Genomic DNA, 18,648 nt, shown 5'->3' on the forward strand with positions numbered 1-18,648 from the left:
GATTCAGCTGATGTTTGTGCTGTAAGTTCCTCCTGTGATAGAGGCAGTGAGAGCTGTGATTCATGTGATGTTTGGGCTGTAAGTTCCTCCTCTGATAGAGGCAGTGAGAGCTGTGATTCAGCTGATGTTTGTTATGTGATTTCCTCCTGTGATAGAGGCAGTGAGAGCTGTGATTGAGACAGTGAGAGCTGTGATTCAGCTGATGTTTGTGCTGTAAGTTCCTCCTGTGATAGAGACAGTGAGAGCTGTGATTCAGCTGATGTTTGTGCTGTAAGTTCCTCATGTGATAGAGACAGTGAGAGCTGTGATTCAGCTGATGTTTGTGCTGTAAGTTCCTCCTGTGATAAAGACAATAAGAGCTGTGATTCAGCTGATGTTTGTGCTGTAAGTTCCTCCTGTGATAAAGACAATGAGAGCTGTGATTCAGCTGATGTTTGTGCTGTAAGTTCCTCCTGTGATAGAGACAGTGAGAGCTGTGATTCAGCTGATGTTTGTGCTGTAAGTTGCTCCTGTGATAGAGACAGTGAGAGCTGTGATTCAGCTGATGTTTGTGCTGTAAGTTCCTCATGTGATAGAGACAGTGAGAGCTGTGATTCAGCTGATGTTTGTGTTGTAAGTTCCTCCTGTGATAAAGACAATGAGAGCTGTGATTCAGCTGATGTTATGTTTGTGCTGTTAGTTCCTCCTTGATAGAGGCAGTGAGAGCTGTGATTCAGCTGATGATTGTGCTGTAAGTTCCTCATGTGATAGAGACAGTGAGAGCTGTGATTCAGCTGATGTTTATGCTGTGATAGAGACATTGAGAGCTGTGATTCAGCTGATGTTTGTGCTGTAAGTTCCTCCTGTGATAGAGGCAGTGAGAGCTGTGATTCAGCTGATGTTTATGCTGTGATAGAGACAGTGAGAGCTGTGATTCAGCTGATGTTTGTGCTGTAAGTTCCTCCTGTGATAGAGACAGTGAGAGCTGTGATTCAGCTGATGTTTGTGCTGTAAGTTCCTCCTGTGATAGAGACAGTGAGAGCTGTGATTCAGCTGATGTTTGTGCTGTAAGTTCCTCCTGTGATAAAGACAAAGAGAGCTGTGATTCAGCTGATGTTATGTTTGTGCTGTTAGTTCCTCCTTGATAGAGGCAGTGAGAGCTGTGATTCAGCTGATGATTGTGCTGTAAGTTCCTCCTGTGATAGAGACAGTGAGAGCTGTGATTCAGCTGATGTTTGTGCTGTGATAGAGGCAGTGAGAGCTGTGATTCAGCTGATGTTTGTGCTGTAAGTTCCTCCTGCGATAGAGGCAGTGGGAGCTGTGATTAATGTGATGTTTGTGCTGTTAGTTCCTCCTGCGATAGAGGCAGTGAGAGCTGCGATTCAGCTGATGTTTGTGCTGTAAGTTCCTCCTGTGATAGAGACAATGAGAGCTGTGATTCAGCTGATGTTATGTTTGTGCTGTTAGTTCCTCCTGCGATAGAGGCAGTGAGAGCTGTAATTTAGCTGATGTTTGTGCTGTAAGTTCCTCCTGCGATAGAGGCAGTGAGAGCTGTGATTCAGCTGATGTTTGTGCTGTGATAGAGGCAGTGAGAGCTGAGATTAAGCTGATATTTGTGTTGTAAGTTCCTCCTGTGATAGAGGCAGTGAGAGCTGTGATTCAGCTGATGTTTGTGCTGTAAGTTCCTCCTGTGATAGAGGCAGTGAGAGCTGTGATTCAGCTGATGTTTGTGCTGTAAGTTCCTCCTGTGATAAAGGCAGTGGGAGCCACCAATGTTTAGATTCAGACCCTATATAATTTCTATTCCATTTTTCTACTTTTTATTTGTTGCCCTTCCCACTGCACATGATGCTCTCATATTACCTCTGCCCTCAGTTCCCTGAAATTCACAGAGGACGTTTAATGTCTGTAACTTCTGATTAGGTGAATTCTGCGTTGCGATCAGGTGCTGGCAGCAGTCACCATTTCTGTCTTCATGTTTGATAACTGAGGTCCAGTCTTTGACCATAGATGTTGGCCACAGAGGATCATGTCCATGCTGGAGATGTTTGCAGCAAAACCCTAATCATAAATGAGCAGAAACAGATGAAGCAGAGCTGGATTTGTTATTTTTCTTCACTCGTGGCTTATTGCAAGGACTTCTCTTCTTTTATAGGACATAAATATAAAAAATCTGGCACTCATAGGACATGCAAATAATGTATTCAAGTAGAGCAATCCCAAATTCATGTAACGTTTCTGTCTTACAATTAGACCTTCATCAGACAGGGATAAAAAAACAATATAAATATACAATTACAAAAACCTTATCCATAATTCATAGATGTTGCAAGGAAAAAAAATTGTGAAAAGTAGCAATATATAATAAGTATCTAACTTGTAAAATTTTAAGACTGAATCGTTCCATGAATTTGGGATGTCTCTGCTTGAATACATTATTTGCATGTCCTATGAGTGGCAGATCATTTGATATGTATGATATAAGGGAGTGGGATCCCTGTGCGAGCACCATTTTTTTGAGCTGAGTGACGTGTATCCTTTTTTGTATCCTTTTCGGTGACATGTCGGGGATTCTTGCATTATCCTCTCTGCATTCAGAGCCGCTCGGCACTTTCTTTCTTTTGCTCTTTTTTAATTTGAGAACTTGACTCCGTTTTCTCGCTGCTTTGTTAGTTACCCGGGGAGACATGAAATAAAACATAACCTTTGCCCATCCGCAGCCTTCCTTTTCCTCTTTTACGCCCTGCTACAATTGCACGAAGGCCGACACAATAAAACGTGTTTACTTCAGTGCCGCTGGGCTTCCGTTCTGGAATCCTTCCATAAGTGACTCCGTGTTCCTTTGTTTCTGACAACTCTTGTTACTAAGAGTTCAACCTAATAAACGTCCATGTAATAATCCCACGTCTTCCACACAGGGGTCTTTAACCGAGGCCTAGCCTTTCTTTCACCCCATTTGCAAGTGTACTTTATTATCTCTTGTGCAATAAGCTGATGTAACCTCCAAGTGTTAACTGGGAATGCAGAAAGCCGCCATAGCCTAGAAGCTGCTGGAATGATGCGGGGGGCCGTGGGGTCAGGGCGCCACCAATGGGAAAGTCTAATCTGCCAGAACCGCAGAAATACATAAGGAGCTTTAGAAAAATGCAACGGCTTCATAGTAAAAAACCATAGAGTGCTAGGAAATGCAATAATTGTGGAAGAAAGACGGCTGTAAAGTGGAGATGTGAACCCCATGTGTGAGGCCACGACTGCTGCTCCCACTGGTGAGAAACGGAACTACAGCTCCAGCCGCTACGTACCATCCCCGCTTTGTACCATCACTTCCACCATCACTGTCGATGGCGCGGCCGTCAGCGGATAGCTGTGGATCCAGCTGTGAATGTCCAGGACCCGTGTAATCCCAGGGGGAGGCCGCACCAGCACTGCCACAATCGATCTTTTGTGACTAGTTGTTTCTGTTCAGGCCGAGAGTTTTCTGGTAAAAGTAATTATTTTTCTGCAAAACAGATGAAACTTTGTCACTTTTAGAAACGTTTTTGTGGCATTAATTGTGAGAAGCTTAAAGAAAGGCGTCGTGCCACCACCGGCGGATGGATTTACTGCTACTTGTGCCAGAAAGTGGCGCACTACAACGCTCGTAGCCGGGGCGATTCACCAAGGATGCACCAAATCCCTGCAGGAACACGCAGCTTTTAAAGGGAAAGTGTCATCCGAAAAAATATTCTGTTCTATTTCTCATCACAATCTGGATTAACCCATTTCTAACATGTAGTGTAACAGTACGCCGATGTCAGACTTCCCTGTTTGGGAGTGCCGGAGCCCGCACCTTTCTGGGTACATGATCTGTACAGCTGACATGTGCCTGCAACAGCCACAGGTGGAATCACAATCCACCCACGGCTGTTAACTAGTTAAATGCCTGTGTCAATCTCTGACAGCGGCATTTAGCTCACGCTTACTGGAAGCGCGTCACTAATCCCGCCTGTCTGTGACCCCGTCGCATGATCGCAGGTCAGCGATAGGTTGGCATGACAACCAGTGGTCTCCAGCAGACCTCTATGGTTGCTACTGCCAGATTGCTATAAGTCCCGCCCGGTGGTCGGTGTTTATTGCAAGTGAGTAATTCTGCTACATACGGGCGATCTAATCATCGCCTGTATGTAGCAGAGGCGATCGGACAAGTGCAGCTTCTACTTTCCCAGCAAGATTGAAGCATGCAAAATGTTAAATAAAAAATGTTTTTAAAAATATTACAAAAATATACAAGTTGAAATCACCCGCCGTTTGCCCCATTCAAAATAAAACAATAAAAAAATCAAACCTACGCACATTTATTATCGCCGCGTTCAGAATCGCCTGCTCTATCAATAAATAAAAACAATGAACCCGATCGCTTAACGGCCTAGCAAGAAAAAAATTCAAAATGTCAGAAATTATATTTTTTTGGTCGCCGCTACATTACAATAAAATGCAATAACGGGCGATCAAAAGACCGTATCTGCACAAAAATGGTATCAATAAAAGACGCTATGGGTATCGGAAAATGGCGCCATTTTTTTAAAAGAAATTTCTAAAAAATTTTCACCACTTAGACATGTTTGGTGTCTGCGAACTCCTAATGACCTGAAGAATCATAATGGCAGCTCAGATTTAGCATTTAGTGAACCTAGGAAAAAAAAAAACAAGAAGAACTGTGGGATTGCACTTTTTTTGCATTTTCACCGCACTTGGAAAATTGTTCCTGTTTCCCAGTACAGAATATGTTAAAACCAATGATGTCGTTCAAAAGTACAACATGTCCTGCAAAAATCAAGCTCTCACATGGCCATATTGATGGAAAAATAAGAAAGTTATGGCTCTGGGAAGAAGGGGAGCGAAAAGTGAAAAAGCAAAAATGAAAATACTTCCAGCCATGAAGGGGTTAAAGAAAATTAGAAGTCTTGCAATTTTCACATCAGCCGCTGAAATATTACATTCTAATTTACTATAGATTCCGGAAATTCATATTTACATGAGCAGCAATGTACAGACTCAGGCCCCATATATACAGTGCAGACCAAAAGTTTGGACACACCTGCTCATTTACAGATTTTTCTGTATTTTCATGACTATGAAAATTGTACATTCACACTGAAGGCATCAAAACTATGAATTAACACGTGGAATTATATACTTAACAAAAAAGTGTGAAACAACTGAAATTATGTCTTATATTCTAGGTTCTTCAAAGTAGCCACCTTTTGCTTTGATGACTGCTTTGCACACTCTTGGCATTCTCTTGATGAGCTTCAAGAGGTGGTCACCAGGAATGGTTTTCACTTCACAGGTGTGCCCTGTCAGGTTTAATAAGTGGGATTTCTTGCCTTATAAATGGGGTTGGGACCATCAGTTATGTTGAGCAGAGGTCTGGTGGATACACAGCTGATAGTCCTACTGAATAGACTGTTAGAATTTGTATTATGGCAAGAAAAAAGCAGCTAAGTTAAGAAAAACGAGTGGCCATCATTACTTTATGAAATGAAGGTCAGTCAGTCCGAAAAATTGGGAAAACTTTGAAAGTGTCCCCAAGTTCAGTTGCAAAAACCATCAAGCACTACAATGAACCTGGCTCACATGAGGACCACCCCAGGAAAGGAAGACCAAGAGTCACCTCTGCTTCTGAGGATAAGTTTATCCGAGTCACCAGCCTCAGAAATCGCAGGTTAGCAGCAGCTCAGATTAGAGACCAGGTCAATGCCACACAGAGTTCTAGCAGCAGACACATCTCTACAACAACTGTTAAGAGGAGACTTTCTGCAGCAGGCCTTCATGGTAAAATAGCTGCTAGGAAACCACTGCTAAGGACAGGCAACAAGCAGAAGAGACTTGTTTGGGCTAAAGAACACAAGGAATGGACATTAGACCAGTGGAAATCTGTGCTTTGGTCTGATGAGTCCAAATTTGAGCTCTTTGGTTCCAACCACCGTGTCTTTGTGCGACGCAGAAAAGGTGAACGGATGGACTCTACATGCCTGGTTCCCACCGTGAAGCATGGAGGAGGAGGTGTGATGGTGTGCGGGGGCTTTGCTGGTGACACTGTTGGGGATTTATTCAAACTTGAAGGCATACTGAACCAGCATGGCTACCACAGCATCTTGCAGCGGCATGCTATTCCATCCGGTTTGCGTTTAGTTGGACCATCATTTATTTTTCAACAGGACAATGACCCCAAACACCTCCAGGCTGTGTAAGGGCTATTTGACCAAGAAGGAGAGTGATGGGGGGATACCCCAGATGACCTGGCCTCCACTGTCACCAGACCTGAACCCAATCGAGATGGTTTGGGGTGAGCTGGATGCAGAGTGAAGGCAAAAGGGCCAACAAGTGCTGAGCATCTCTGGGAACTCCTTCAAGATTGTTGAAAGACCATTCCCGGGGACAACCTCTTGAAGCTCATCAAGAGAATGCCAAGAGTGTGCAAAGCAGTCATCAAAGCAAAAGGTGGCTACTTTGGAGAACCTAGAGTATAAGATATCATTTCAGTTGTTTCACACTTTTTTGTTAAGTATATAATTCCACATGTGTTAAGTCATAGTTTTGATGCCTTCGGTGTGAATGTACAATTTTCATAGTCATGAAAATACAGAAAAATCTATAAATGAGAAGGTGTGTCCAAACTTTGGCACTGTACTGTATATGTGCAAAATTAATCGTGGGGGAGGTGAGCTGTGATATCATCTATTGTGAATGGTGGATCCTGTGTTATCTACTGTATATAGAGGTGTTATCAGTAGTGTTGAGCATTCCGATACCGAGTTCCGATATTTTTGCGATATCGGGAATCGGTATCGGGATCCATATTCATGTGTAAAATAAAGAATAATAACAAAAAATATGGATATACTCACCCCCGGACGCGCCCTGGTTGAAACCGCTGTAACCGGCAGTCTCCCCTCCTAAGAATGAGCGAGTGAAGGACCTGCGATGACGTTGCGGCTTGTGATTGGTCACGTGAGCGGTCACATGACCAATCACAAGCCGCGACGTCATCGAAGGTCCTTCACCCTGCATTCTTAGGAACAGAGGCTGCCGGTTACACCGCTTATAGCCAGGGGCCGTCGGAGGGGTGAGTATATCGATATATATATTTTTTTATTCTTTATTTTTTACTTGAATATGGATCCCAGGGCCTGAATGAGAGTTTCCTCTCCTTCAGACCCTGGGAACCATTACAGGATACCTTCCGATATTTGCATCCCATTGACTTGTATTGGTATCGGTTATCGGTATCGGCGATATCCGATATTTTTCGGATATCGGCCGATACAATCCGATACCGATACTTTCAAATATCGGAAGGTATCGCTCAACACTAGTTATCAGTCATTGTACAGGCGGAGGAGGTGAGCTCTGACATCACCTATTGTGAATGGTGGATCCTGTGGTATCAGCTGTATATAGAGGTGTTATCAGTCATTGTACAGGAGGAGGAGGAGGTGAGTTGTGACATCACCTATTGTGAATGGTGGATCCTGTGTTATCTACTGTATATAGAGGAGTTATCAGTCATTGTACAGGAGGAGGAGGTGAGCTGTGACCTCATCTATTGTGAATGGTGGATCCTGTGTTATCTGCTGTATATAGAGGTGTTATCAGTCATTGTACAGGAGGAGGAGGAGGTGAGTTGTGACATCATCTATTGTGAATGGTGGATCCTGTGGTATCAGCTGTATATAGAGGAGTTATAAGTCATTGTACAGGAGGAGGAGGTGAGCTCTGACATCACCTATTGTGAATGGTGGATCCTGTGTTATCAGCTGTATATAGAGGTGTTATCAGTCATTGTACAGGAGGAGGAGGTGAGCTGTGACATCTATTGTAAATGGTGGATCCTGTGTTATCTACTGTATATAGAGGAGTTATCACTCATTGTACAGGAGGAGGAGGTGAGCTGTGACATCACATATTGTGGATGGTGGATCCTGTGGTATCAGCTGTATATAGAGGAGTTATCAGTCATTGTACAAGAGGAGGAGGTGAGCTCTGACATCACCTATTGTGAATGGTGGATCCTGTATTATCAGCTGTATATAGAGGTGTTATCAGTCATTGTACAGGAGGAGGAGGTGAGCTGTGACATCATCTATTGTGAATGGTGGATCCTGTGGTATCAGCTGTATATAGAGGAGTTATAAGTCATTGTACAGGAGGAGGAGGTGAGCTGTGACATCTATTGTAAATGGTGGATCCTGTGTTATCTACTGTATATAGAGGAGTTATCAGTCATTGTACAGGAGGAGGAGATGAGCTGTGACATCACCTATTGTGGATGGTGGATCCTGTGTTATCTACTGTATATAGAGGTGTTATCAGTCATTGTACAGGAGGAGGAGATAGGCTGTGACATCACCTATTGTGGATGGTGGATCCTGTGTTACCTACTATATATAGAGGTGTTATCAGTCATTGTACAGGATTAGGAAGTGAGCTGTGACATCACCTATTGTGAATAGTGGATCCTGTGGTATCAGCTGTATATAGAGGTGTTATCAGTCATTGTACAGGAGGAGGAGGTGAGCTGTGACATCATATATTGTGAATGGTGGATACTGTGGTATCAGCTGTATATAGAGGTGTTATCAGTCTTTGTACAGGAGGAGGTGAGCTGTGACATCACCTATTGTGAATGGTGGATCCTGTGGTATCAGCTGTATATAGAGGTGTTATCAGTCATTGTACAGGAGGAGGAGGTGAGCTGTGACATCATATATTGTGAATGGTGGATCCTGTGGTATCAACTGTATATAGAGTGGTTATCAGTCATTGTACAGGAGGAGGAGGTGAGCTGTGATATCACCTATTGTGAATGGTGGATCCTGTGTTATCTACTGTATATAGAGGTGTTATCAGTCATTGTACAGGAGGAGGAGGTGAGCTGTGCCATCACCTATTGTGAATGGTGGATCCTGTGGTATCAGCTGTATATAGAATTGTTATCAGTCATTGTACAGGAGGAGGAGGTGAGCTGTGACATCATATATTGTGAATGGTGGATCCTGTGGTATCAGCTGTGAAAAACACATGTACCTTTTATCATAATCCTTCCTGTCATGATAATTAAACTTTTAAAAAGTCTTCTGAAAAAATGGAAATTTGAGTGTAAAATATCCCTAGTGGCCGGTATGAGAATCGGGAGATTTCTCAGTTTTTTCCCAGATACGTGTTTCTGATATGAAGAACAATTGCGCACATTTTCCTGATAAATAAACATAAAATCCTGTGTTCTGTCTTCCTCCACGTAGGATGCTGTGTGGATTCCAACATACGGCTAAACCTTCATCCACATCCCAGTAAACAGACTATAACGTTGAACAACAATGGTGGACAGTATTCATAGTAGATGATCGAATAGTGAATGTTGTTGATGTACAAAGTGGATGTTCAGTGAATAATCATAGTGGATGACTGATCATAGTGGATGACTGATGAAAAACGAGATCCGTTAGGACAGGGGTAAGAAAGTAAGCGAGACAGGAGCACGTATGCCTCTCTGCAGATCTGAGGAAAAATGGCTACTGAAGCTTGTCTTCACAAGAAGAATGTGGGCGGAACTAACCCATAAGACATTGCTCTTAGTAGGGAAAGGTTGGTAAACAACATGAAAAGTAGACAACTGATGACCTCCAGTGGCCACAACTTGAATAACATGATAATTAACTCTCTGCACATTAGGATGGGCAGAACACTCCCCGCTTGGCGTCAACAGATGCCACAATTAGGTTATTTTGGGGAAAATAATAATACAAGCTCGGTAACGGGTCTGAGGAACAGTTTGTTTTCTCTAAGCTTGCACACTCTGACCTCTACTTTCCGCACTTTCCCATCTTTACTGGGCAGGGTCTTAATGACTAGGCCGAGTGGCCACTCGTTTCGATGTGACTGACTGTCTTTGGCGAGTACAACATCGCCAGATTGAATGTTTGGGCGGTCTTTCTGCCACTTTGTCCTGCTTTGCAGAGTGGAGAAATACTGTTTCCTCCATCTATTCCAGAAGACGTTGGACACGATTTGTACTTGCCTCCGTTGTCGTCTGTAGAGGTCTTTGTCATTGAATTCTCCGAGTAGAGCTTTCAGGACACAGGTTTTCTGTGTGAGTAACATTGCAGGAGTAAGGATGGATGGATCTCCAGAATTACTAGAAAGTGCTGTCTTGTAGGACTGGGTTACATGAAATAGACAAGCTATAGCTCGAACAAGTGACTTCCATGTGGAGAACCTTCTGAAGCGGTGAGATTCGAGGTGGCAGCTTGAAATCTCTTTATGTAGAGCAGACACTTGAGGTCGGATCTCTTCATCTGTGTCTGGACCCACTAGTTTGAAAGTTTCAGGCCTGCTGATGTGGGACATCGAACGGTACAAAGAGGTAGGACCTGTGAACCATGAAGTGTCCTTCAGATGACTGGGTGCAACGGATCTAGTCGCGTGGTCCGCAGGATTGTGGTGAGTAGGTACGTAGTGCCACTGATTAGGGTCGGTGGATCTTCTTACCCGAAGTACCCGGTTGCTGACGTAGACGTAGAAGCGTCGTGTCTCGTTACAGATGCACCCCAGTACCACCTTGCTATCGGTGTAGAACTCTGCATCCCCGATCTTCAGGCCCATCGCATCCGAGACCAGCTCGGCCAACTCAACTGCGAGGACAGCAGCACAGAGTTCCAGTCTGGGTATCGTGTGTTCACGAAGTGGCGCCAATTTCGTCCGGCTCATAACGAACCCGATATGGCATTGTCCGCTTACGTCTGTGGATTTGAGGTACGCTACTGCTGCAATCGCTTTGACTGATGCATCACAGAAAATACAAAGTGTTTGCGTTTTGACCTCTGTGGATGGCACAGGAGCATACGGTCGTTTCACACGAAGGTTGGTCAGGGCTTCAAGAGACTTCCTCCACTCTGCCCACAGGTCAGCCTTTCCCGCTGGAAGTGGATCATCCCAATCAGTAGTGTCTTGGGTGAAGTCCCTGAGCATCAGCTTTCCTTGGATGGTTACTGGAGCTACGAACCCCAAGGGGTCGTATAAACTATTCACGAAGGAAAGAACTCCTCTGCGCGTGAAGGGTTTCTCATCCTTGCTGATCTGAAAGGTGAAGGTATCTGTCTTCAGGTCCCACAGCAATCCAAGGCTCCGCTGCATAGGAAGGGGGTCGATGCTGAGGTCTAAATCCTTTAGATCGCTGGAATAGTCTTCAGAGGGAAAGGCTTCCATCAACTCTCGGCTGTTGGAAGAAATCTTGTGTAACCTTAGGTTAGACTGAGCGAGCATGTCACGAGTCCTCTTTAGTAGACTGATTGCGGCCTCACTTGTCAGTGTGGACTTCAAACAGTCATCCACGTAAAAATCCTTTTCCACAAAGGACCTGACGTCCGAGCCATACTCTTCTTCACCCTTTTTGGCAGAATGTCGGAGGCCGTAGATTGCGACCGCTGGGGAAGGACTGTTCCAAAAGATGTGTACCCGCATCCGGTACTCTGCGATGTCTTCGTCCGGGTCGTTGTCACGGTACCAGAAGAACCTCAGGTAGTTTCTGTGTTCCTCTTTGATGAGAAAACAGTGGAACATCTGTTGTATGTCGGCCATAAATGCCACTGAATCTCTACGGAAACAGAGTAATACTTCCAGAAGTCTGTTGTTGAGGTCTGGGCCCGACAGTAAGACATCATTCAATGACACGTCTTCGCATTTGGCACTTGAGTCGAATACCACTCTAATTTGACCTGGCTTCTTAGGATGGTACACTCCGAAGATGGGCAGGTACCAACACTCCTCTCCATGTCGAAGTGCAGGTGCAATCTCTGCGTGGTTGTTCTGGAATATCTTTCCCATGAAGGTAAAGAAATGTTCCTTCATCTCAGGTGACTTCTGAAGCTTGTGTCTTAGGGAGATGAATCTGCTGTAGACCAATTCCTTGTTGTTGGGTAGGCGTCTCCTCTGAGGTCGAAATGGTAGAGGTGCGACCCAACTATTCGCCGTATCCTTGACTATTTGTTCGTCCATGATGTCCAGGAATATCTTGTCTTCTATAGACATCGCTACCTTGTTGTCTTCCTTCGTCCTGTGGAAGACTGTACATCCTATGTGGTCTTGTTCACCTTCACAGGCGTGGTCTTCGTTGATAGGAACTGAGAAAGGGCAAGGTAGGGGAGTGCTGCTCGGTAGTTCCTTTACCAGCAGACTATTGTGACACGGCTGGAAGAGAGATGGACGTCCATTTTCTAGTGTGCTGGTAAGCATACTGTTGACTGAGACCGGCTTGTGTGCTCCTCCTAGACAGACATAGTAACATAGTAACATAGTTAGTAAGGCCGAAAAAAGACATTTGTCCATCCAGTTCAGCCTATATTCCATCATAATAAATACCCAGATCTACGTCCTTCTACAGAACCTAATAATTGTATGATACAATATTGTTCTGCTCCAGGAAGACATCCAGGCCTCTCTTGAACCCCTCGACTGAGTTCGCCATCACCACCTCCTCAGGCAAGCAATTCCAGATTCTCACTGCCCTAACAGTAAAGAATCCTCTTCTATGTTGGTGGAAAAACCTTCTCTCCTCCAGACGCAAAGAATGCCCCCTTGTGCCCGTCACCTTCCTTGGTATAAACAGATCCTCAGCGAGATATTTGTATTGTCCCCTTATATACTTATACATGGTTATTAGATCGCCCCTCAGTCGTCTTTTTTCTAGACTAAATAATCCTAATTTTGCTAATCTATCTGGGTATTGTAGTTCTCCCATCCCCTTTATTAATTTTGTTGCCCTCCTTTGTACTCTCTCTAGTTCCATTATATCCTTCCTGAGCACCGGTGCCCAAAACTGGACACAGTACTCCATGTGCGGTCTAACTAGGGATTTGTACAGAGGCAGTATAATGCTCTCATCATGTGTATCCAGACCTCTTTTAATGCACCCCATGATCCTGTTTGCCTTGGCAGCTGCTGCCTGGCACTGGCTGCTCCAGGTAAGTTTATCATTAACTAGGATCCCCAAGTCCTTCTCCCTGTCAGATTTACCCAGTGGTTTCCCGTTCAGTGTGTAATGGTGATATTGATTCCCTCTTCCCATGTGTATAACCTTACATTTATCATTGTTAAACCTCATCTGCCACCTTTCAGCCCAAGTTTCCAACTTATCCAGATCCATCTGTAGCAGAATACTATCTTCTCTTGTATTAACTGCTTTACATAGTTTTGTATCATCTGCAAATATCGATATTTTACTGTGTAAACCTTCTACCAGATCATTAATGAATATGTTGAAGAGAACAGGTCCCAATACTGACCCCTGCGGTACCCCACTGGTCACAGCGACCCAGTTAGAGACTATACCATTTATAACCACCCTCTGCTTTCTATCACTAAGCCAGTTACTAACCCATTTACACACATTTTCCCCCAGACCAAGCATTCTCATTTTGTGTACCAACCTCTTGTGCGGCACGGTATCAAACGCTTTGGAAAAATCGAGATATACCACGTCCAATGACTCACCGTGGTCCAGCCTATAGCTTACCTCTTCATAAAAACTGATTAGATTGGTTTGACAGGAGCGATTTCTCATAAACCCATGCTGATATGGAGTTAAACAGTTATTCTCATTGAGATAATCCAGAATAACATCCCTCAGAAACCCTTCAAATATTTTACCAACAATAGAGGTTAGACTTACTGGCCTATAATTTCCAGGTTCACTTTTAGAGCCCTTTTTGAATATTGGCACCACATTTGCTATGCGCCAGTCCTGCGGAACAGACCCTGTCGCTATAGAGTCACTAAAAATAAGAAATAATGGTTTATCTATTACATTACTTAGTTCTCTTAGTACTCGTGGGTGTATGCCATCCGGACCCGGAGATTTATCTATTTTAATCTTATTTAGCCGGTTTCGCACCTCTTCTTGGGTTAGATTGGTGACCCTTAATATAGGGTTTTCATTGTTTCTTGGGATTTCACCTAGCATTTCATTTTCCACCGTGAATACCGTGGAGAAGAAGGTGTTTAATATGTTAGCTTTTTCCTCGTCATCTACAACCATTCTTTCCTCACTATTTTTTAAGGGGCCTACATTTTCAGTTTTTATTCTTTTACTATTGATATAGTTGAAGAACAGTTTGGGATTAGTTTTACTCTCCTTAGCAATGTGCTTCTCTGTTTCCTTTTTGGCAGCTTTAATTAGTTTTTTAGATAAAGTATTTTTCTCCCTATAGTTTTTTAGAGCTTCAATGGTGCCATCCTGCTTTAGTAGTGCAAATGCTTTCTTTTTACTGTTAATTGCCTGTCTTACTTCTTTGTTTAGCCACATTGGGTTTTTCCTATTTCTAGTCCTTTTATTCCCACAAGGTATAAACCGCTTACACTGCCTATTTAGGATGTTCTTAAACATTTCCCATTTATTATCTGTATTCTCATTTCTGAGGATATTGTCCCAGTCTACCAGATTAAGGGCATCTCTAAGCTGGTCAAACTTTGCCTTCCTAAAGTTCAATGTTTTTGTGACTCCCTGACAAGTCCCCCTAGTGAAAGACAGGTGAAACTGCACAATATTGTGGTCGCTATTTCCTAAATGCCCAACCACCTGCAGATTTGTTATTCTGTCAGGTCTATTAGATAGTATTAGGTCTAAAAGTGCTGCTCCTCTGGTTGGATTCTGCACCAATTGTGAAAGATAATTTTTCTTGGTTATTAGCAGAAACCTGTTGCCTTTATGGGTTTCACAGGTTTCTGTTTCCCAGTTAATATCCGGGTAGTTAAAGTCCCCCATAACCAGGACCTCATTATGGGTTGCAGCTTCATCTATCTGCTTTAGAAGTAGACTTTCCATGGTTTCTGTTATATTTGGGGGTTTGTAACAGACCCCAATGAGAATTTTGTTACCATTTTTCCCTCCATGAATTTCGACCCATATGGACTCGACATCCTCATTTCCTTCGCTAATATCCTCCCTTAAAGTGGACTTTAGACAAGACTTTACATAGAGACAAACCCCTCCTCCTCTCCGATTTTTACGATCCTTTCTAAACAGACTGTAACCCTGTAAGTTAACTGCCCAGTCATAGTTTTCATCTAACCATGTCTCGGTTATTCCCACTATGTCAAAGTTACCTGTAGATATTTCTGCTTCTAGTTCTTCCATCTTGTTTGTCAGGCTTCTGGCGTTTGCGAGCATGCAGTTTAGAGGATTTTGTTTTGTTCCAATCTCCTCACTGTGGATTGTTTTAGAAATGTTCTTACCTCCCTTCTGAGTATGTTTTCCTGGGTCGTCTTTGTTCGAGTCTAATGTTTTTCTTCCCGTCCCCTCTTCTTCTAGTTTAACGACATCTCCTACAATGACCCATCCAAGGTCTTGCCTCTGCGCGTATGGAGCATTCAGTGAGCCGTTGATATATTCTCTAGTCTTGTGGACTCGTAGTATATCTCTTCCCAGAAGTAAAGCTATTGGCGCTTCTGGTTCCAACTTAGGTATCAGGTGGGCTATACGCTTCAGGTGGGGGTGATACGTTGCCACCTCTGGTGAAGGTATCTCAGACCTGTTGTCAGGAATCTGGTTGCACTCCAGGATGGTCGGTAGTGACAGACAGGTCTGGCCATCCATGGACTCCACTTTGTATCCGGTTGCTTTCCTCCCCGCCGTCTCGACGGTACCTGAACATGTCCTAAGGGAGTAGGGAGAACCGGGGCCTACAATGCTGAAGTTGTCAAAGAAGATGGACCTGGCTAAAGACCTATTACTTTGGTCATCTAGGATTGCATATATCTTGAGCGCTTTGTCTCTGTGGCCTGTTGGATAGACTCGGACAAGGCAGATTTTTGAGCAGGATCTTCCTCCCTTGAGTCCCTTACAGATCTCCGTACATTGAGAGGTGACCGCAGGGGTGTCTTCGTCGGTGTTCTTCTGTTTCTCATCGTGCTCCTCTGCTTGTGACAACACTCCTGGAGGTGGTCCAGGATGCAAGGCTGTATTGTGATCTGTGCTGCTGCATTCTGCACATTTCACGCTAGCTCCACAGTTCCTGGCGAAGTGAGAGGTCATAGCACAGCATTTGAAGCAGATGTTGTTTTCCTTGAGGAAACCTTTGCGATCCTCTAAAGTCTTCTCCCTGAAGGCTCTGCACTTTAGTAGAGGATGTGGTTTCCTGTGTAGAGGACACTGCTTACTGACATCCTGAGGTTTGCTCTCTTCCGTAGGGGGCTTAGTTGTCTTGTGTGGAGGACCTGTGGAATCAATATCAGTTTTATGGACTGCCACGGTTGTCTTACTGGGTTTGACACCAGGGGTAGTGGAACATGACAGAGTGAAATCAAAACTAGGGTCATTTCTGATCTTGGCTTGCTGGGTGACAAACTCAACAAATACAGTAAAAGGAGGGAATGGTACGTTCTGAATTTGTTTATACCGTGAACCATGTATAATCCACCTTTCTTGAAGATTGTAAGGAAGTTTTTGTACTATTGGATTGACACCCCTAGCAGTGTCTAAGAATGCCAATCCAGCCAAGTGACCTTCCTTCTGGGCGACCTGTAACTCTATCAATAAATCATTCAATTCTCTAAGTCTTTGATAACCCTTGGGCCCTATCTTAGGGAAATCATCAATTCTTTTGAATAAAGCATTCTCTATTACTTCTACGGACCCATAGCATTCGTCAAGTCTTTCCCACACTTTACGTAAACCTATGTGTGGGTATTCTATGTTAATGTCTCTTAGTCTTTTAGCATGCTCGACCGATTCAGTTCCAAGCCACTTTACCAGGAGATCTAACTCCTCACTACTAGAAAGGTCCAGTCCCTGAATGGCGTTCTGGAACGAAGCTCGCCACGACCTGTAGTTTTCGGCTTTGTCAGTGAACTTTACAAGTCCTTTTGTTACCAGTTCTCGGCGGGCAAAGAACTTTGCCAAGTCTATGGTGGCTTGATCAGTGTTGGTACGAGCCGGTATGTTATGGCCATGTCTAGTGTGTGGTGCGTCACCATACCTGTGAGACGCTCTTGGCTTCGGACAGTCTGCATAGTACCTTTCTGGTGAAGAAGATGTCTCTTTAAAGTGAGGTGGGAGCTGTACCTTCTTCTCAGTGGAACGGTAGCTGTGGTCGACTCCTCTGTGTTGGACGTCTTCTTGTTTGTAGTAGTGAAGTTCGGGGTTGGATCGATGATAATCGGCGTAGGCTGATCGTTGTAGTCTGTTGAGGGTGTTGTCCATGCTGGAGTGTCGATGAACGTACTCTGCGACGCGCTGAGCTGGATCTTGCTGCTCTAGATCTGTTCCAAGAACGTTGCTGCGTCTCTCATAATCAGGATCCTTCATGGCTTCCAAGTACTCTGCCTTAGCTATTGCAGCTGCTGCCTCTTTGTCTACCATAAGTCTTTCTAGAGACACTTGCAGGCGCGCACCTTCTGCTTCTTGCTCTGCCCGCAAACGTGCGGTTTCAGCCTGAAAACGTGCATTTTCTGCTTCATGCTCTGCCCGCAAACGTGCGGTTTCGGCTTGCAGGCGTGCAGTTTGTTCTGCCTGCAAGCGTACCTTTTCTGCCTCATGCTCTGCTTTTCTCAGCTTTAGATGCATTTCTTTCTCGGCAAAGGAGGACCTCGCTTTGGCTGCTTCAGCTTCAGCACGAGCGACAGCAGCCAGCTCTGCTAATGATGACCTGTTAGAGCTTGCTCGTGACCTCGTCTTGAGTGAGGATGTGCTGTTTCGAGACATTGTGCGCTTAGTTGCGTACTGCTGAGTGTTTTGGCGGGAAACTGAGTCTAGGTGCGGTGAGCTTCCGCGTGGCTGGAATGATGTAGCTTCTCTTGGCGGGCTGCAGTATAGTCCCGCGGCTGTATGGCGGCTGCTGTGATACCCGAATGCGGAGCAGTGTGGGTGTTAGCGGTTCCGTACAGTCTGAACAACTACAGCCTGCGACCGGCTATCAGTTTCACTGAAGGCAGCTAATCTGTTCTTACTTTACAATCACCGCCTGCGACTGGCAGTCTCGTTTTTCACTGTTCTATCTTCCTCCACGTAGGATGCTGTGTGGATTCCAACATACGGCTAAACCTTCATCCACATCCCAGTAAACAGACTGTGTTGATGCTTAAGTCTTATTTATTAGGGTGATGATAACCAAAACTATAACGTTGAACAACAATGGTGGACAGTATTCATAGTAGATGATCGAATAGTGAATGATGTTGATGTACAAAGTGGATGTTCAGTGAATAATCATAGTGGATGACTGATCATAGTGGATGACTGATGAAAAACGAGATCCGTTAGGACAGGGGTAAGAAAGTAAGCGAGACAGGAGCAGTGTGCCTCTCTGCAGATCTGAGGAAAAATGGCTACTGAAGCTTGTCTTCACAAGAAGAATGTGGGCGGAACTAACCCATAAGACATTGCTCTTAGGAGGGAAAGGTTGGTAAACAACATGAAAAGTAGGCAACTGATGACCTCCAGTGGCCACAACTTGAATAACATGATAATTAACTCTATGCACATTAATATGGGCAGAACATCCTGATTTCAGCAATATTTCATTTTCGGACGCTGCTTTCCCTTTAAGGAGTTTGCTGCATCTTATGGCAGCGGTTTTACTTTCGGATCGATGTAAGAAATGAAAGTGTTTGTGCATCGGCCCCATATTGTGTTAC

At 44.3% G+C, this 18,648-nt stretch overlaps 1 protein-coding gene across 3 annotated transcripts in view; it reads left to right on the forward strand.

Annotated features, from left to right (window-relative positions):
* DIAPH2 (diaphanous related formin 2) overlaps positions 1-18,648 on the forward strand; it is a 1,874,941-nt gene that overhangs the window by 1,711,917 nt on the left and 144,376 nt on the right. The gene's annotated exons all lie outside the window — the stretch shown is intronic.

Source organism: Ranitomeya imitator, chromosome 2, assembly GCF_032444005.1.
Source record: "Ranitomeya imitator isolate aRanImi1 chromosome 2, aRanImi1.pri, whole genome shotgun sequence".
NCBI lineage: Eukaryota > Metazoa > Chordata > Amphibia > Anura > Dendrobatidae > Ranitomeya > Ranitomeya imitator.